The following is a 10,314-nucleotide window of genomic DNA, read 5'->3' on the forward strand; positions in this document are numbered from 1 at the left end:
AGAAGAACTCGTATTTTCATCTGCCATGATAGCCAAAACTTCAGTTCTTGCCCTTCCTCCACCATATTTTAACGCAGCTAGCAGGCTGCCTTTTGCTCCTGCAAACAGCAGAGGGCACTGCAATGCAAGCAGCTGAAAGAGTGCACATTTATAAATACCTTACATCAGAGTATGTCAAAGCACCTTCCCAGGCATAGGTGGGGCTATGTCTTTGACTAACATATAGATAGTTTGTCTTCTCACTCCGTCCTATTTGTTTTGATGGACAAGCCCCAAACTAAGCAATACTGATTCATTTTATTCCAGTGAGCAGAAGCAACATTGCTCAGTTGAATGAAGCAATCATCTGTTTGGAGGTGGAAAGAGTACAGCAGACATCGATAACCTGAACTGAGGCATCTGCGTCATTTGAACTGAAATAACAGAGTTGGTTTTCCCTGCTTGGTCTCTGTGACAGGCTGGCCTTGTTTCAGCCAGCTGTATTTATCATTCAGCTCACTGACTGCTTAGGCTGGAAATTCACAAGGGATATGGGAGATAAAGACTGAACATGCTAATGTGTTTGCAACTCCAAGCCTTTGCAGAACTCTTTAACTGCTCTTTCAGTGCACAGACACCTCTGAAGAGAAAATTGTGCCTGGGAAGAGTTGTCCTCTTCAATATACTACAATAATTTGCTGTGCTGGTGATGACTTTTGGAAAATTACTTAAGGAAAATGTATGTGTATGTTTTTTTTTTCTGATTAATTGCACATAAATGTTAACTACTGCATATAATGTAGATTAAATAATCAGAAATGATTATTGCTATTGGGTCCTTGGTTTTCAATGCTCTTTAAATGAGCCTGATTTCTTGAGCATAAATTGGTTAAATCTTTTTAAAAATAAAACCAAACAAACAAAAAAATGGAACAAAATAAAACAACAACAACAACACACTCCTAAAATTTCTTATTTGTTACCCAGTGGGTAGGATTTCCTCATTGGACCTTCAGCAATGGAAGCACTTGTCACATGCTTATACTAGCATTATTAATTTTCCATCTCTGTTTTCTGTTGTTTTATTCCCACTTGCACTGTGATACACAGATTATAGTGGGCAGCCTTGTTTCAGTAAGCTGTTCATCCTGCAAAGGAGGAGATGTTATGTCTGAACATGTTTGAGAACCTGGTTTAATTTTCTTACCACTGAGAATGAACTGAAATGCTGTGAAAACATTTAATGTGGAATAAAATTGGGGACAATAACTATACAAATTTTAGTGCGAAATTTGAGAGGTGTGATCATACTGCTTCAACTAAAGATTACATTTCTACAGCTAGTGAGAGTATTAATTAAAGTTAGATGAATTTATGAATTGTGTTACTGCCCTGAATTAGGATAGGTAAAAACAAGCAATTTTTTTCAAGGAATTAAATTAGACATAAGGCTTTATTTTGACCTGTTTGTTTCAGGGAAAACTTGAACCTAACTATTTTTTTCTAGTAGTTCCGTCTCAGTACACGAGGAAAAAAATCTTAACAGCCCCTAAAATGCAACTGTCTGAAAATTTGGCTTGAAGGTTCAAAGGGATTTGACTCTGTTAGCCTCTCGTCACATTCTCATACAAATTCTAATTTTTCGTGCTTATTCAGAAAACGTTTCCTGGCCACTTGTCTCTGAAAAGCTACTTCTTTCTTTTTTTTTGTTGTCTGATGGTAATCAAACACACACACACACACACACAAAAGCAAGGCATATTGATTTTAACAGTAAGCAATCAGAACTTTGTCTTGGGTGCAACCTATGTAGAAATACAGCATGATATTCAGCAAACATGTTTTCTATTGTTCAATCTGTGTGATGCTCTCAGGATGGTAGTGCTTTGCACCACTACTGAAGAATAATTGATTTTTCCAGACTGAATCCAGCAGAGGGAGTTTGGGGGTCTTTTTTAAAGTAATGATGGCCTTTTCTCCTACATTCCAAATGTGCTGTGAGTTATCGTTGGTATTCCTCATTCCCCTTAAGCATGAAGAACAAGAAATATTGTCAACTTCTGCTATTATAAAAAGTCTGCAAGTAGTTGTTGCAGCCAGGAAGTAAGGTACATTACAGAAACTGCGTAAGAAAGCTGTAACCCCAAATTTTGTAAGTCTGTTGAAGGAAAGACTGGACATGCAATCAGCATGTGTTCTGTGCAGCAGAATACAGTGCCGACTTAACCTGTAGTAACTGCATGACCAGAAGCAGAAAACTGTTAGTATCTATGCTTGTTGCATGTATGTAGCAGTGCATGTTAGCTTACATTAATATATATATGTAAATTATATATATATGCGTACAAAGCTCAGGGTGATGTTGGTTTAGGCACTTGTTCACCACGCTATGTTCCTAGGCATGTATGTGCCTCCTGTAAATAAATGGTTCTCTCTCTCTCTCCTTTCTACCCTTGCAAAATGAGTTACAGACAAGGCAGGCATGCAGTAACAACTGTTCCTTCTGAAGAATGCATCCAAATGCAGAATGTACCTGCCCAAGCTGGAATATGGCTGTATGTATGTGTATATGTTTTCTAACAACAACAGAAAAGGGTGTTGAGTAGGGGAGGAACTTTGTTTTTTCAGTCTTTCCAGTGGTATCACACTCCAAACAACACTGATGCAGGCTTTGGAATAAAAGATGCAGTTCCATCTACAGAAGTATTTTGACCCCACTTTCAGATCATTGTTGCTTCTCTTTTGTCATCTCCAGCTTGACTGCAGACTTGATCTGCCCTAAGTTGGGAGAATGGTGCTGTTTGACAAACAGCTGATATTCTGCAGCTCTTTGGATGTGACTGTAATAGTTTTGTCCCTTGTCTTTTTTCTTCCTAAGATGTTTTCATGTTTGTATATAGATTCTCACTTGCCATGCATCTCTACAGTCCCTCTAGCTGTTTGCATATGTGGATTCCTTTTATTTGTAATCATATATATGAATATCATCACAGTGACTTAAAAAGTGCTGAAACTTTTCCCTTTCTTTTTTTTTCTTGTAATAAGAAAAGTCTATCTGAAGAGAATTTCCTTACCCCAACTTGAACTCCACATCGTTTTACCTGTTTATCCTCTCAGTCCTAGATTACATTTGGTCTTGGCACTTATTTATTTGATTATTGATAAATACTACTTTGTTCTTTTCTTCCATACTGACCCATGGGCATTACTGAGTTTCTTTTCATCACATAACTACAGTTGACAGAAAGAAGTGTTTCAACAGCAGAGTGTAGACTGACAATGAATTAACCTCCTACTACTGGAACTAAAAAAATCGCTTTTCCTTCCTGAGTCTGCTCCTCAGAGACATTTCCAGGCTGTCTAAAGCCATATTGTCAGCTTCTGTTCCATCAAAAGTATGGGAGTAATTAATTCTCCTCAGCTTTGGGATGTTTTATGGAGAAACAGAACAAACACTATCTGAATTCATTTTAAGTCAGTTATTTACTTTTAACTCTTTAAAGCTGCTGCCTTAATAAGGATTCAACCTCCCTTTTTTCCTTCTGGTTTCCTCTATTAAAACACGCATGATCTCTCATCACACCCTTGCTGCATGCAGGCTAGCTGCAGCAGGGAACCAGAGTGAAGAAATGCACAGCCCTAAATCTAGCAGCAGCTGGACCGCATTTCAAGTTCATTCTTTGTATTTGAAAGCTAAGTTGCGTTTCTACTGTGAGGGAAGGTGCGTAGAAATCTCTGACAGCTTGTCTAGAGGTGTTGAGTGTCCTGCACACCTTACTTGTCTGTTCACCCATTGCCAGTTCAGGCTAGGAGCATGCTAGGGCTTTGGTGTTTCTTGGTTGCAATATATGCCTGTCACAATTGTTCAGATGAGCCTTGTGATGACAAGTGTGACTAACAGTACTGGGGCCAGTAATTACTGTAAGCTATAAAGGTCTCTCTTAGTTTTGTTTCTGTAAAAATTTTTTGCTGTCTGTGGGCTGATGCCTTGCGGAGCCTGTGGCTTTGCCAGAGACAATCCTGAATCGTCTGTGATCCCTAGGAGCATATTAGGCATTATTAGCCCAGCAAAGGAGCCACTCATCAGAGCAAGGTCAAGGAAGCACAATTCTGGCACAAACTTCCACATCTCTGGAGGTTTCAGGAAGGTGAATTGTCAGTGGTAGGCATCATTGCAAACCTGTATGTGAGATAACAGCTAGTAAATAGTGGAGGGTTGAGCTCCTCCAAGTGCACTAAAGGCTGCCCAGATGTGAGGTAAACCCAGCCGTGACTGGTTTCAGGCTACAGCCCGTTACTACTGGAGTTCTCCTGCTCTGAAAACCCTTGAACCCTGCTTGCTGTAGCCACAAAAGCTGTGTCATGTCACCCCCCCTGCAGCCACCCTGCTGGCCCCAACCACCACCTCCACAGGGGGCGAGGGCTGCACTCTGCAGCCTCACACGGACATTGTGAGGGGCGGCGGCCACCATTTTGAGTGCATGTCAATGGCCCTTTGGGCTGGGCGGTCTGCTGAGGTGTTCCTCAGAGTGAGAGGCAGAGATCCATGTGTCATCAAGGGAAGAATAAAATAAGGAAAGGTCTGTGAATAAGCGGCTGGAATTTGGCCTGCTGATTGCGCCGGGGTGTTGGGGGGTGTGGTGATGGTCTGATGTTGGTGAAGCGTTCAGCGCTTTGCAGGGGTTTAAACGTGAAATGTACAGCTGGAACACCTGGTGTTGCACAGGGCTGGGAAAACTAGGTTATTGGAAAAGATTAGCAGTGTGTGTTACTGTACGTGGGTGTGATTCTTGCAGGGTTTGAAAGGTACAAAAGGTTTCTTGGCACTTTTAAATGGCTGTTACTTTCTTCCTGTAAATAATGTGAGTGAAGGGAAAAAAAGTTACTCAGTTCTGAAGAAAATATTTTTCTTGTTCTGGTGCTTCGTATGCTCATTTTCTGTACAGTTTCTAACAGCATTGATCAGTCGGAATACATTTGTATTTATTTCACCACAAGCTAAACAGGACCTTACAGACTCTAAAGGAGTCTGGTAAGGAACACGGTCCTTCCTCTCAGCCCGAGTCTGAAACAGCTTACAGACATGAGCACACTGATCAAAAGATGTTTCTTTTCCCCACTTGGGCTCCAACATGCTGTTTGATCCAAGCAGACTGCTGGCTGTTGGGCTGAGTGGCAGGCTTGGAGGTTTTGCTGGTGTATCTCTGGGAACGGGTCTGAGGACAAAATTCTGACCCAGCGTCGGCTGTAGCTTGGCATATTTAATTCCACAAACAGGTAATCTGTAACATAGGTATGTAGCATAGCTGATGTTGCACGTCCTGAGGCAGAATGGTTCCTGCATCACATAAGTGTTCAGCTGACTTACACTTGGTATTTGCAACTAAATGCTTTTTCATCACGTTATTTGCTCATGTAGTGGCCTTGTTTTTTCCTCTTCCTTTTCACAGACTGTGCCACGGAAAACAATTTTTTTTCCCCTCTCATTTACTGTAAACTGATGCTCACTACTGTCTGAAACTGAAATTGATGCTCACTACTGTCTTTATTACTAAGCTGTGGCTGTTCAACTTATAGATGAAATTATTTCGAGGTAGTTTCATGAGCCATGGTACCAAATGCTTTGCCAAAACACAAAAAGGTCTTATTTTTGACAGTGATTTTGATACAGGTGAACATCAAAGATAAATGTATCTGTTGTAAAGGCTCTCTCTTGCTAATCTCTTGGTGGTTCTGCTTCAGGCTGAATAAGAGTTGCCCACTGAGATTCCGTCTTCAGCTGGTGCTCCTTTGGGGTCTTAAAGGTGTGAGGCTCCTGAGCTAGTGCTCATTAATTAAGGAGCAGCTCTGTTCTTGGCAAGCTGAGGCACAGCTTCATGAATCAAATGCTAACTGTGCTGAGATGATCGACGAGGAGGGGGTTCTGTTGCTTTGTAAAACTATAACCAGGGGTTTATAGTGTAGTGAATTTTGGGTTAATTTATTTGTAAGTTAATTGCTATAAGATCAGCTTTAAAGGGTCCAGGAAGATCCATTTTCTCTTGATAACTTTTGCCGTATGATTGTCCTTCATTTTCCAATTGAGTGACTGGAAGAAAGGTGCATGATTTGTAATTGGTTTTTAATTCTGCTCGGCTCTGGGGAGTGTTGACTGAACATATCTCCAATTTATTTATTGATCTCTGTTCACAGCTCCAAATTATTCTCTTAGCAGTCTTTATTGCTGGTTCTTCTCCTCTCGTATGTAGGAGGTGAACATTTCATTTTTAAATGAAAGAATTAATGGAAAACAGAAAGTGAGTAAAATACTAGCTGAGAGTTTTGAGCTGCTGCTCAGCTGAGTTCCCTGCTCTTTTTTTTTTTTTTTTTTTTTTCAAAAAAAACCCACATACTTGGGAATGAACACAGCTTGTATGAAGAATGCAAGGACCAGTCCCTTCTTCTGGAGCAGAGAACCAAAGGATTGGACTGTAAATTCAGTCTAAGTGTTTGCTAAAGTTGCCCTAACAGAAGGTCTTAATATCCTTCCTAATAGACTGTAGTGGCTTCTTTATGTGTTGTTTGTCGTGTTGCAATTTGAGACCCATACAGTTGCTACCTGGAGCTTATTCTGAATGTTTGAAGAGCAGTGTTTTCTCAACAGGAATCCACTTGGGCTGGATGCACTGTTCAGAGAGGGCTGAGTAGTGTTGGCTTGCTTTTCAATCTCTTACTACCTAGATTTTGTCTGGGAGTTGTTACTACTTGTTCGTCTTGCAGAATGAAGGGTGTGCAAGAGTGTGCTGTAGAGGAGAACAGGAAGAGATTTACACTGTTTCTTGCTTCCGGAGGCATTGCTGTCTTTGAAGAGCCTCTTCAGAACTGTTTAGTGGTTTTGCAGGCTGTGTGTTGAGTCAGACAGGGCAGCTGGACCTGGAGAGCAGGACTGACAGAAAAAAAAAATCCCTCTGCAAGGGTAGAGTTGGGTTAAACTGCTTCTGATCTGATGCACACAGTAGACCTGAATGCTGGCCTGGAGATGACTTGGAGGCAGCATGGGTCTGTGTGTGACGCCCTCCCAAGTGTAATTGCTGGCAGGTCGCTGAGCCAGCACTGCTGTCTCTCCTTGTCCAGTTCCACTGCCAGCAGCAGCCATGGGTGTATTTCAGGAAGGCCAAAGTATGCCATTGTAAGTCAGTGAGTCTTGTACGTGAGTCATTCAAGAGTCTTTTGAATATTGTACCCCCATGTTCGGGGGAGTTGGAGGAGAGAACCTGAGAAGTAGGAGAGAGAGAACTGACGTGGAGATCGCCTACCTAAAGGTTGCAAAGATTTTCGTTGCTACCAACAGCACCCTAGTTGTATGGGTGACCAGCTGTGCCTTCCCCTTGCTTGAATGGGAAGAGGAAAAGACGGACAGGGGCTCCCTCCTCTCCCCAGTCCTACCAGTAACTGCATCCTTGGTTCTAGAGGGTGCTGCGCTACTGGAGAGTGGTTGTGTCAGTGACAGGATCCTGTGAGAGCGAGCGGCTCCCACTACACTGGGCCAAGCTGGGTCACTGGAGGTGAGCTTGGTAATTACATCTTGGAGGAGCAGCTAAGTAGTTTCACCCCTTGTGTGCATGTAGTAATTAAAAGACATTGTAATTAGTGGATAGCTGGGAGGGAAGTCAACTGGAACCTGTCAATTTCAGCTGCATTTTGATGGTGAAGACTCATGCAATGAAGAAGCTAGAGTGTAATTTTACAGCTTCTGTAGGTCAAAGCTTTACATGAGGCTTTGCAGCTATATAAGACACATTCTCCCTGTGTAACCAGGAAGAGAAAAAGGGAACCCATTACGTATGCTGAATAGTTCTAGATCTTTCAATTTACCTGTAAATATTTGACGTTGCCACTTTATTAACACAAGATGCACTGAATTTGTAAAGGGGGCTGAATCCTTGGTTTAAATATATGTGTGTGCGCGTGTATAAATACATATATATATATATATGTATATACATACCTGTATTTCCTTGGTAATGAGAAAAGCCTACTATAATAATTAAACCCAATAACTTCTTCCACTTATCATTAAGACTGCAATGCAGAGCACTCAGAATTAGCAAATTGTTGTGGTTAATTGCCTGTGTAGCCTCTTAGGTGATCTCATGCTTTTTTTCCCTCTCGTGGAGGAAAATACTGAAAGGCTAGTTGTGTGGAGCTCATTGCCACAGTCTCATCTTGGAGTATATTCAAGGAGCTTCAGAATCAAGTATGGTGAGGAGAACAACATTGTTCCCAGAGGAGAGTTCATTTTAGGTGACAGGAGACACAGCTGTAGGATCAGTGCTAGTTATTTTACAGTAGTCTGGCCAAAGCCAATAGTGGTATTGTGCTATCCCTCGTCTTCTACCAGTAGTGTCAAGAGTACCCGCTCTGAGACAGAGACATCTGAAGCAGGACCAAAATTCATTTCTCTCACTGTTAGGTTGTAGTAAACAAATTGGAATGAGTTCAGGGTATGGAAACAAAACCAAGCAGGCCTTGAGGTACGGAGCCACAGCAGAGCATCCAGGCCAGGATCTCACAAGCACTTCTGGGAAGCTATTGTGTATCTGCTAAGAACACACAGGTCAAAGAGACCTAAGGGGACAGGAGCCTGGTGGGCAAGTGTGTGTGTGTGTGCCCTCACAGGTATACCTGACACTGAAAGGAGCTAAGGGTGAACTCAAACAAATATTTGCAAGGTTCTGTAATCAGACAAAGAAAAGGTGTTTGTTTGTTTGTTTGAAGTGACATAATGATGAAATGAAGAAAAACTAGCTGGAACATCAGGCAAGATATTGATTTGTCTGTGAATTGGAATCATACACAGAGTGAAATTCTATTAGGAATATTTAGCTGCCAGGTGACCAAGTAGTTTTGGTAGACCTATGCTAGCTATCATTAGAAATGTTATGCCAAAACCATCATTTTGCTTATTTTGGTATGTATCAACTTCAACATGAGGCTTTCATCTGCGATTGTCTGGGCTGTGAATGGCAGAGTCAAATTAGGGAACCTGAAGTATTTACGTGCAGTTTAGTGGCTCTGTGCCATGTCCAGAAGCCTATCTGACAAAAATTTGTTGAAGGTTATGGTCTTCAGTACTTCCTGGGCAGGAAAAAATGCTGAGGTATTTGAGAAATTATGACAAGTTATATGAGAAATTCATAAAATGCCATTATCAGAGGTTGGCAATCTCCTTGTTGGAATTGCAGCTGTGCTGGTGACACTGGCTGTGGTGGTGGGTTTACATCTTCTGTAGCTATTGTAAGTGTGAAGGCTGCTCTTGGGCAGAGGGGTCACATCAGTTGGGTTGCAACAGACAAAGTGAATGGTAGAATCCTGCTTGTTGATGTACTTAGGTATTACAAAGAAAGCTTCTCAGATTAGATTTTGGGATTTTAAATATGTTTGTTCCCAATGCAAAGCTTTTGTCTCCAGAGCTCCTCTCTGTAGTGAAGCAGAACTGAAAGGTTGCCTACTTGCAGTCCTTCTTTCCATCACAGAAAGGTGTGAAACAGACTTCCTCTGCTCTCTCTTTATCCCCCATTGCTATGTTACTGAATAGCCATCCTGAATGCTATGCAGTGGGGTGGGAGCTTAGCCCTTGTCCAACATTTTACTGGAATTCAGTATTTTTGCTTCTTTTCTTTCTGTCTTGCTACAGAGGCAAACAAATTCCCAGGTCTGTAGGACCTGTAGCTTATTAGTTCAAACTGCTGCTGTTGTTGGGAATGATTACTAGCCTTGGGAGCAGGCTGTTGAAGAAGTTTGAGAATGCCTGACCCTCCTTGCAGGAGTGGGCACAGTGTGGTTTCTGTTATGATCTTTCCAGGAACCTGCTCCCATAACAATGAACCTGAATTGGTGGATTTCACATCCTTCAGTGCAAATTTGTAAAGTTTGTTCCCTGCATCCAGAAGTCTGCATCAATCAAGAGAATTAATCTGCAATAGGTTAAGAAAACAATTGAAGTGTACTGAGCAGAGACAAATGAGGCTCCAAGGCAACGAGAGAAAGTGAGTAGACTTGTCTGTATTTGAGATAATGACCTTGTTAAAATAGGATGTCTCCTCTAGCACTTAGGAACTGTTATATTGGAAGGCTTTTCTCCCTGTTCTTCACAGACCCTGTAGAGCGAGAACCCAGATGAGTCTTAGCCAAGACATGAGTTTCAGGACTTCCATTTGCAGGATACATCGTGCTTCGGCAGCTGCCCAGGCAGTTTCACAGAGAGATCAGGTGTGAAAATGCATGATGCAGTGGGCAAAAAACTGGAAAAAATAAATCAATCTGGTTTTGAAGATCAGACTACTCTGCTGCTTT

This window comes from Anser cygnoides, chromosome 7 (assembly GCF_040182565.1).
Source record: "Anser cygnoides isolate HZ-2024a breed goose chromosome 7, Taihu_goose_T2T_genome, whole genome shotgun sequence".
Lineage (NCBI taxonomy): Eukaryota > Metazoa > Chordata > Aves > Anseriformes > Anatidae > Anser > Anser cygnoides.